General features: G+C 53.6%; 1 protein-coding gene and 1 long non-coding RNA gene across 2 annotated transcripts in view; one reads left to right on the forward strand and one right to left on the reverse strand.

The window, feature by feature from the left end:
- The window catches only part of LOC106808811 (G1/S-specific cyclin-D2-like), a 105,841-nt gene that overhangs the window by 55,790 nt on the left and 39,813 nt on the right, over positions 1 to 10,238 (reverse strand). The gene's annotated exons all lie outside the window — the stretch shown is intronic.
- Positions 9,523 to 10,218, forward strand: LOC106808812. The gene is made up of 3 exons (XR_001393814.1): positions 9,523 to 9,763; positions 9,862 to 9,913; positions 10,086 to 10,218. It is a non-coding gene; the product is annotated as an uncharacterized LOC106808812 (long non-coding RNA).

Genomic DNA, 10,238 nt, shown 5'->3' on the forward strand with positions numbered 1-10,238 from the left:
CATGCCCTTTCCTCGTTCTATTGCTCCTTATCCCCTTATCTCTTCTAATTCCTTTCAATATGGCATCTCTTTCTCTCTCTCTCCTCTCTTCTCCTCTCTCGCGCACACGTCGAGACTACTACCCGGACCCCGCTGAGTCCGCGTGTATGATATAATAAACCAGTTTATGGTCGGCGGCGGCAGCTAGCGCGGCAGCAAAGGCACGCTGGCTCTGTAGGGGTTGAGACTACTGGCCTGGGTTACTGGGGCAGTAATGAGAGGTAGAAGCGTGTCGTCATTCTGTCGCCCGGACTATTTAAAATTGAGCCCAGGTGCGGTGGCATGCCAAGGCCGAGCGATATAGGCGCAGCAGCACGTAGCTTCCTCGTGGCGCGTAGTCCGCCCCCCCACGGCGCAGCGGGCCAGCATCTGTCTTTCTCAAGGTAAAAAAAAACAGTGTGCGCGCCGGCCAAAGACAATGCGCGCACAATCTGCATTGTTCAGTCAGCCAGCAGTGAAGCGGTCGTGATTTCGGTCCGGGAGGGTCGTGGCGGGTGCGGCCCGCGGGCGCACTTGCGCGTTCCTATAGGTGTGCGCCAGTGTTGTGCGAGAGCGGCAGGCGTTTTTGGCGAAAATGCTAACGGTTTCACGAACGTCCGAAAAAATGATCATGATGATTGAATTCGTGGAGAAATAGCAGGTGTCATCGGGTGGCATTGTCCCGCGTATATTATGTGCATTGTGGAATGTGCGGAGCAGCATCAGTCTGGGAGTTAGAGTGCTGCATCTATATTGAGATACAATAAGGGGTGGCCTATCTAATGGGCGCGGGCAGGGGGGATGGGTGTCGTGTTTATACGAGCGGTGTGTGTAGGCGGTTATATATATATATATATATATATATATATATATAATATAGGGGCCGATAGATAATGGAAATACTGAACTGTGCACCGCCGCGTGTGCAACGTTTTACGTCACGTTTCGGTCGTATTTATGTCATGAGCGCCTAGTGTGGCTGGCTGGCTAGGTCCTGTGTCTATGCGAACTGGATGTTGCCTTATCTTCACGGCGAGTGCTTCTGTGCGTGCGTGCGTGCGTTGGTGTGCGGTCTGTGTCAGCATGTAGAGTGCCATGTGCGCTGCGCGCACTCGTGAGCGCCGTTTGCGTGTCTGCTGCCGCGCTGCGCCGCGTGTGACACGCACGCGACTGTGCTGCGCTCTATGGACCGCTGATTTTGTATCCTGTGCAGCAGCGCCTGTGTGTGCTAGGTGGGCGCCACCCGCTGCATAGTGACGTACTGACGAAGCGTTTTTTCAAGATTTGTGCCAGTCCGGAGGGAATTAGATATATGATTCCGTGAGACGTCAAAACTGACCGATACAAGTTATAGCTATACTAACCATTATTATCTATCGTCTGACACGTGCTAAGTTACAGGTTGGTAAAAAGCTGACGCCAGAGATGGCCATGTTTTGTCTGCACGTCGGTCGGAATACACAGCATGGCATTCATGTGCAATATCTTACGTGCCAAACATTACGACCTGATAAAACTCACCGGCTTAAAGTTAAGAACTTGCCGTCTTCATTCGGCACGCGAACGAGTCTATAGCCAACTTTTGTTAGCTATACTCCGGAAAAAAGTAGCGTTTGATCTCACCCTCGACCCCTACTCCTTAACTCTCCATCCTCCTTCTCCTTCTCCTCCTTCTCCTCCTCCTCCTCCTTCCTCCTCCTCTCACCACACACACCACTCACCACCACCACCACCTCCACCTCCTCCTCCTCCCCTTCCTCCTCCTCTCCTTCCTCCTTCCTCCTCGCTCCTCCTCCTCCTCCCTCCTGCCTCTTCTCCTCCTCCCCACACCACCACCACCGGCCACCACCACCAGCCTCCTCCACCACCCTCCTCCTCGTTCCCACTTCCCCCCTTCCCCGGGTCGCATTCCCCCGACATACCCTCCGCTCCTACCTATATTACATCGGCATTCGCCCACCGGAGCCCGTGGCGCGTGTGCGCGTCGCGGGCGAGACGAGGAAGCTGCGCTGCGACCTGCCGTGCATGATGACTGTCAGGTAAAGCATGGCCTGCACCACAATGCACGCCGGCAGGTGCGCGCACAAGTTTAGGGGCTTTATCATCGCCCCATTCGCCATATATGGCCTTAATTTATGTTACAAACGAGTACTCGGAGATAATGGCGCCGGAGATTTCGCACGTCCGCAACTTTTTCGTCGGGGAATCGTCCGTTTAGCTTATTACGGGAGGAGGAGGAGGAGGCGCAGAGAGCAACAGGAGCAGGAGCAGGAGGAGGAGGAGGAGGCGGCAGGTAGTGCTGTGCGTGATCGTGCCCCACTAGCTAACTGTCTACGGCGGAGACGATTCGCTCTCTCTCCTCACATCCCAACACATGTCACCGACGTCACCCCCCCCCCCTCGACGTCAACGAGAATGACATGATGTGAACTGCGCACCTGCACGGCACGTGTCAACTTCCCCGTCGTTAGAAACTGTGCGAGGCACGTCTACCTCCGGTGAAGAGCGGCGGCTCGCCGTAAACACCTCCCCGTCCAACCTGGGAGAGGTGTTTGTTGGTGGCGAGAGAGTTGCGCCGTCTGCTGCGCCCGCGCGGCTTTCTTTTCTGTGCTGTGTGGTGTGTGTTTTTATTGTGGAGTGTGCGTGCGTGCGTGCGTGCGTGCGTGCTGTGCGTGGCGTGCGTGTTGCTGTGTGTGTGTGTGTGTGTGTGTGTGTGTGTGTGTGTGGTTGTGTGTGTGCAGCGTGCCGTGCGTGCGTGCGTGCGTGGCGTGTCTTCTCTCTCTCGCTCCCCTCACTTTCTCTCGCTCCCCTTCTCTCTCCCTCCCTGTTTCCATCGCTTGTTCGTGCTCTCTCTCTCTCTTTCTCTCGGCTCTCTCTCTTTCGCGCGCTCTCTCTCTCTCTCATCGCTCTCCCTCTCTCCCTCTCCTCTCTCTCTCTCTCTCAAGGAGGAGAAGGAGGAGAAGGAGGAGGAGGTGGTGGAGTAGGGGGAGGGTGAGATCAACCTACTTTTTTCGAGTATAGCTAACAAATTGCTATAGACTCGTGCGTGCCGAATGAAGACGGCAAGTCTTACTTTAGCGGTAGTTTTATCAGTGAATGTTTGCCGAAGATATTGCACAGGATGCCTGCGTGTCGCCGACGTGCAGACAAAACATGGCCATCTCTGGCGCAGCTTTTTCCACCCTGTAACTTACACGTGTCAGACGATAGATAATAATGGTTAGTATAGCTATACTTTATCGGTCAGTTTTGACGTCACGGAATCATATATCTAATCCCCGACTGGCACAATCTTGAAAACGCTTCGTCAGTCGTCACATGCACGCGGTGGGCGCCCACACGCACACACACGCAGTGCACAGATACAAACACGTCCATACGCACACAGTCGCGTGCGTGCACACGCGCGCGCGCGCGCAGACACGCAAACGCGCTCACGAGTGCGCGCGCGCACACACTCACACACAGACCCGCACACCAACGCACGCACGCACGCACGCACGCACGCACGCACGCACGCACGCACACACACACACACAGCACAGAAAAAGAAAGCCGACGCGGGGCGAGCAGACGGCAACCTCTTCGCCACCACAACCTCTCCCCAGGTTGGACGGGGGGAGCGTGTTTACGGGAGCCCCGCTCTCCCGGAGGTAGACGTGCTCGCACAGTCTAACGACGGGGAGTTGACACGTGCCGTGGGTGGCAGTCACATCATGTCATTCTCGTTGACGTGGGGGGGGGGTGACGTCGGTGACATGTTGGGATGTAGAGAGAGAGACGACGTCTCCGCCGTGACAGTGAGCGAGTGGGGCACGCACGCACAGCACACCTGCCGCCTCCTCCTCCTCCTCCTGCTCCTGCTCCTGTTCCTCCTGCGCCTCCTCCTCCTCCTCCCGTAATACAGCTAACGGAGATTCCCCGGACGAAAAGTTCGGACGGCGAAATCTCGGCCCATTATCTCGAGTACTCGTTTGTAAATAAATTAAGGCCATATATGGCGATGGGGGCGATGAAAGCCCTAAACTGTGCGCGCACCTGCCGGCGTGCATTGTGGTGCAGCCATGCTTTACCTGACAGTCATCATCACGCAGTCCGCGCAGCTTCCTCTGTCTCGCCCGCGACCCCGCGCACGCGCACGCGCTCCGGGTGCGAAAATGCGCGATGTAATATAGGGAGGAGGGAGGGTAGTCGGGGAAGCGACCGGTGAAGGGGGGAAGTGGGCAGGAGGAGGAGGTGGTGGAGGAGGTGGTGGTGGTGGCGGTGGTGGTGGTGTGGGGAGGAGGAGGAAGAGGCAGGAGGGAGGAGGAGGAGGAGGAGGAGGAAGGAGGAGGAGAGGAGGAGAAGGGGAGGAGGAGGAGGTGGAGGTGGTGGTGGGGATGGTGGTGGTGGTGGTGGAGGAGGAGGAAGGAGGAGGAGGAGGAGAAGGAGGAGAAAGGAGAAGAGAGGAGGGAAGTTAAGGAGTAGGGGGAGGGTGAGATCAACGCTACTTTTTTCCGAGAGTATAGCTAACAAAAGTTGGCTATAGGACTCGTGGCGTGCCGAAATGAAGAACGGCAAGTTCTTAACTTTAAGCCGGATATTTTTATCAGTCGATTATGTTTGGCACGAAGATATTGCAGCAGAATGCCATGCGATGTCGTATGTCCGACCGACGTGCAGACAAAACATGGCCATCTTGGCGTCAGCTTTTTAACCCAACCCTGGTAAACTGTAGCACGTGTCAAGACGATAGATAATAATGGTTAGTATAGCTATAACTTGTATCGGTCAGGTTTTTGACGTCGTCACGGAGAATCATATATCTAATCCCCCAGGACTGGCACAAATCTTGAGAAAACGCTTCGTCATAAACGAACACATGCAGGGGTGGGCGCCCACCTACGCACCACACAGGCGCCTGCAGTGCACAGGATACATAAATCAGCGGTCCATGAGAGCGCAAGCACAGTCGCGTGCGTGCACACGCGGCGCAGCGCGGCAGCAGACACGCAAACGCGCTCACGAGTGCGCGCAGCGCACATGGGCCACTCACATGCTGACACGAGACCCGCCACTACCAACGCACCACGGCCACGAGCACAGAAGCACTCGCCGTGAAGATAAGGCAACATCCAAGTTCGTATAGACAACAGGACCATAGGCCAGCCGCCAAAAGCTAGGCGCTCATTGTACATAAATACGACGAAACGCTGAACGTAACAACGTTTGCACACAGCGGCGGGTGCACAGATTCAAGTATTTCCATTATGTAATCGGTCCTATATATATTATATATAAATATATATATACTATATATAACCGCCTACAAACCGCTCGTATAAAACACGCACGGACGCCATCCCCCCCCCTGCCCACGCGCCCAATAGATAGGCCACCCCTTATTGTACTCTCAAATAGATAGCAGCACTCTAACCCCAGACTGATGCTGCTCTCGCACATTCCACAATGCAACATAATATACGCGGGACAATGCCGAGCGTCCGATGACACCTGCTATTTCTCCCACGAATCAATCATCATAGATCATTCTTTCGAGCGTTCGTGAAACGGCGTAGGCATTTTTCGCCAAAACGCGCGTGCCGCCCTCGCAAGACACTGGCGCACACCTATAGGAACGCGCACAGTGCGCCCGCGTGGCCGCACCCGGCCACGGACCCTCCCAGGGGACCGAAATCACGAACCGTTCACTGCTCGACTGAACAATGCAGATTGTGCGCGGCATTGTCTTTGGCGGCGGCGCACGACTGTGTTTTTTTTACCTTGAGACAAGACCGAGATGCTGGCCGCCTGCGCCGGCGTGACTACGCGCACACGGAGGAAGCTACAAGGCTGGCTGCCGCCTATATCGCTCGGCCTGGCATGCCACCCGCACGAAAGGCTCAATTTAAAAGTCGGCGGGCGACAGAAGACGACAGCGCTTCTACGCTCTCATTACTGCCCCAGTAACCCAGGCCAGTAGTCTCCAACCCCTACAGAGGCCAGCGATGCCTTGCTGCCGTCGCTGGCTGCCGCCGCCCCGACCATAAACTGGTTTATTATAATACACGGGACTCAGCTGCGGGGGTCGCGGGTAGTAGTCTCGATGTGCGCGAGAAGAGGAGAAGAGAGTGAGAGAGAGAGAAAAGAAAGATGCAATATTTGAAAGGAATGATAGAAGAAGAAAGGGGATAAGGAGAATAGAAGAGAAAGGGGATAAGAGAATAGAAGAGAGAAGAGAAAGAGAGAGATGGGACAGGAGATGAGAGGGGAGGAAAGCAGATGAGGGTCGGCAGAAGAGAGGAAAGAGACGGGGAGATATGATGAGAGAAGAGAGAGAGACGAGGAGAGAGAGAGCGAAAGAGAGAGAGAGAAAGAGAGAGAGAGAGAGAGAGAGAGAAGAAGAGAGAGAGAGAGAGAGAGAGAGAGAGAGACGAGAGAGGGAGAGAGAGAGAGAGAGAGAAAGGAGAGAGATAGAGAGAGAGAGAGAGAGAGAGAGAGAGAGAGAAAGAAAGAGAGAGAGGGGGGGGGGTTAGCGAGACTTTACGCGATATCAAGAGCTAATAAATACCGTATTAATAAATACAATAACTAATAATATATAACAATAACTTATTAATAAATAATAACCGTATAATAAATACAGGTGTTTATTAGCTCTTGGTGATATCAGAGTTCTAAAAAGAACCACGATGAGATGAATAACGTAGACATTGTTCCACCAACACACGCACGCACTCACTCACGCACGAACGCACTCATGCGCCCTGCACGATTCAATCAAATCAAAGAAATAGTTACAATACGATCGGCGAAGCATCCGATCCCATCGACTACGTTATATCTATATATCTACATCGAGCACGTCGCGCTACCCCGCTAAGTACCTAGCGGAAGTCATCCGGGACCGGGGGCAGAGCGATAGAAAACGGATAGAACACAACAACGGCCGTCGGCCGCTCTTGTTGCGATCCGGCAACTGTTTAAAGCCATCAATGGCGGCCTATCACGGCACGTCTAGCCTCCTCAACTCTTACTAGCGTTAACAGCTGAGCATCGAAAGACGGATGCTGCCACGACGCGCTGGTAATCCCACGCGGGGACTAACGGCGCGGTGTTATATACTAAACGCAAGAGGCCAACCCTCGCCCGGCGACTGATCACTGACACATTCCACTCACCCCCCGACGGGCATCCAACCACCCACATTTCGTGATCGAGTCTCATTCCACTAACACTTATCTATCCATAGGCCACTCCTTCGCCGTCCGAGTGAGACCAGCTTCCACCGACCCCTTCCCCATTAACGATCGACGTAGCCTGCACCCTCTCAGCATCGCCACAGACTTCTTATACGGAAAATCGGTCCCCGGGTCACCCCCGAGTGTTCTACCACTCCTCCTCTCCCTGATACCGCGTGGATGCGGCGAGATACGGTGAATGTGCGAGGAGAACTAGAGACACTCAGCCACACGCACGCACGCGCATGAACGCACGCTCATGAAAACATACACACGCACGCGCATGCACGCACGCTCATGCAAACATACACACGCACGCGCATGCACGCACGCTCATGCAAACATACACACGCCCGAACGCACGCACGCACACGAACACACGCATGCACACGTACGCTCACAGAAACACACATACACACACATATACATACACGCAAGCTTTGAGTGAGAGTGTATGAGAGTGTGCGAGAGAGAGATAGAAAGTGTGTGTGTGGGCAGAGAGACATATGGCGAGAGAGAGACATAGACATACACACACACACACAGAGCTGCCTTGTTGTGTGTCGTGGCTGGCCCGCACACAATGGTCGCCGTCAGGAAGGCATCCATCACGGCTCCGGACGCTCCGCAACGGACGGCGCATTGTTGCGTGTTGGCCGCATCCTCCCTCCCTCCCTCCCCCTCCTCTTCCTCGCTCCCCCTCTCCCTCCTCTTCCTCCCCTCCCTCCCCCCGCGCGTCGACGGGACGATCCCGGGAGATCGAAAAGGGGGCCGACCCAACATGAAAAAAATACAGCTCACAGGAATCGTAGATCGCATGGTACGCACGCCTGCGCGCGCGCGGGGGGAGGGGGATGGAGAGGGGGTGACAGAGGATACGCGGACCCACTTGTGCGTCGAACCCCGAATGAAAAGCCAGCCGGCCCTTATGAAAGAGGCGCAGTGCGCGTGCGGACAGTCGGGGGTCCGACGCGACGGACCAATCGCTGTGCGGCGGCGCCGGGACCCGACCGGCCTTGACTCCGGCAGCGGCGGCCCCAATTAGGATGCATGTCAATGGAGATGCGACGTCGCAGGCTGCACGTAGCTCAGCTACTGTCACAGCCAGCAGCAGCAGCAGCAGCAGTAGCAGCAGCAACAGCAACAGCAACAGCAACAGCAACAGCAACAGCAACAGTAGCAGCAGCAGTAGCAGCAGTAGTAGTAGTAGCAGCAGCAGCGGCCAGCAGTAGCAGCAGTAGCCAACAGTAGCTGTCACAGCCAGCAGCCAGCAGCCAGCAGCCAGCAGCATCATCATCATCAGCAGCAGCAGCAGCATCCAGGTGCAAGCCGGGCTAACGTCACACAATACCTGCGTGATAGCGTCGCGGCGATATCAGAGAGCAAGAGAGAGAGAGAGAAAGAGAGAAAGCGAGAAAGAGAGAGAAATCTCTCTCTCTCTCTCTCTCTCTCTCTCTCTCTCTCTCTCTCTCTCTCTCTCTCTCTCTCTCTCTCTCTCTCTCTCTCTCTCTCTCTCTCTCTCTCCTCTCTCTCTCTCTCTCTCTCTCTCTCTCTCTCTCTCTCTCTCTCTCTCTCTCTCTCTCTCTCTCTCTCTCTCTCTCTCTCTCTCTCTCTCTCTCCGCGCATGTTTATTCTTAGGTGTGCATTCTTATATCTGTCTACATCTCTTTATCGCTCTTTCACGCGCACTCTCTCTCTCTCTCTCTCTCTCTCTCTCTCTCTCTCTCTCTCTCTACTCTCTCTCTCTCTCTCTCTCTCTCTCTCTCTCTCTCTCTCTCTCTCTCTCTCTCTCTCTCTCTCTCTCTCTCTCTCTCTCTCTCTCTCTCTCTCTCTCTCTCTCTCTCTCTCTCTCTTCTCTCTCCCTCCTCTGCCTTCCTATCTGTCTCTCTCTCTCTCTCATCTCTGCGTTCCTCTCTCTCTCCTCTCTTCCTTCCTCTCTCCCCTCTGCCTTCCTCTCTCTCCTCTCTACCTTCCTCTCGCTCTCCTCTCTGCCGCCCCTCTCTCTTCTTTGCCTTTCTCTTTCTCTTTTCTGTCTTCCTCTTTCTTCTCTCTACCTTCCTCTCTCCTCTCTGCCTTTGTCTCCCCTCTCTGCCCTCCTGCCTGCCTTCCTCTCTCCTCTCTCGCTTCCTGCTTTCTCTCTCTCACTCCTTTCTCTTTCCCCGCTCTTATCCTTCGCCTTTCTGTGTGTGCATGCGGGCGCGCGCGAGAGAAGCACGGACGCGAACAAGTTTGGGTTTAAAAACTTATATCTAACCTAATTCTTTCTTGAATTGTATGTTATTGTGTATCAGACAAAACGAGTATTTATTATCTCGTTAGCCTGCCAGTATGTTCAACATATAAGCGCGCATATATAAATGAATCACTTGGATTTTCGTCACGCCGTGACGGGCTTTTCTTTCGCGAGATATATCACGGTCAGTATACGCGTGGCCCGAAGCGTTCCCGCCATGTTCTCTCTGTGTTTTGGTCTGCAAAGATTCGAGCTGTGACAACTTCGAATGCGCATCATAATTACAGCTAACGTGACTAAATAAATATACAGGAATTCTTGCTCAACTGAAGCTTCCGTAGCTGTTATAATTTCATACTTAATTTATGTCGTTCACTCGTTTAATTACAGCATATAAGTGGATGAATCAGGATGACACACACATATCTGACTGAGTTAAATTGTAAGTAACCTTTTCGTGCGTTATAGTTGCCTAAAGATGCGTGGTTATAGTATTAAATACTTAGCGATAGCGTATAATTCACAGTAAAATCTATATGTCAGTCAGTCTCTTTTGGTTCATTCTCCGCTTTCCTTGTCTAATCTCACAATAAACCAAATGAATTGATATATAGGCACCAAAGTTATTTTTAGTGTCAATCGTCAGACTGGAGGACACGGAGAATTATCAGGTTTTCGAAGCAGCGCCGTACAACGATTGAGTGGTTACCGGTCTCCAGTTTAACATAGCAAGATGTGCACAGAGATATACGTAGGTGTTATTATAT

This window comes from Priapulus caudatus, unplaced genomic scaffold (assembly GCF_000485595.1).
Source record: "Priapulus caudatus unplaced genomic scaffold, Priapulus_caudatus-5.0.1 Scaffold306, whole genome shotgun sequence".
Taxonomy (NCBI): Eukaryota; Metazoa; Priapulida; class Priapulimorpha; order Priapulimorphida; family Priapulidae; genus Priapulus; species Priapulus caudatus.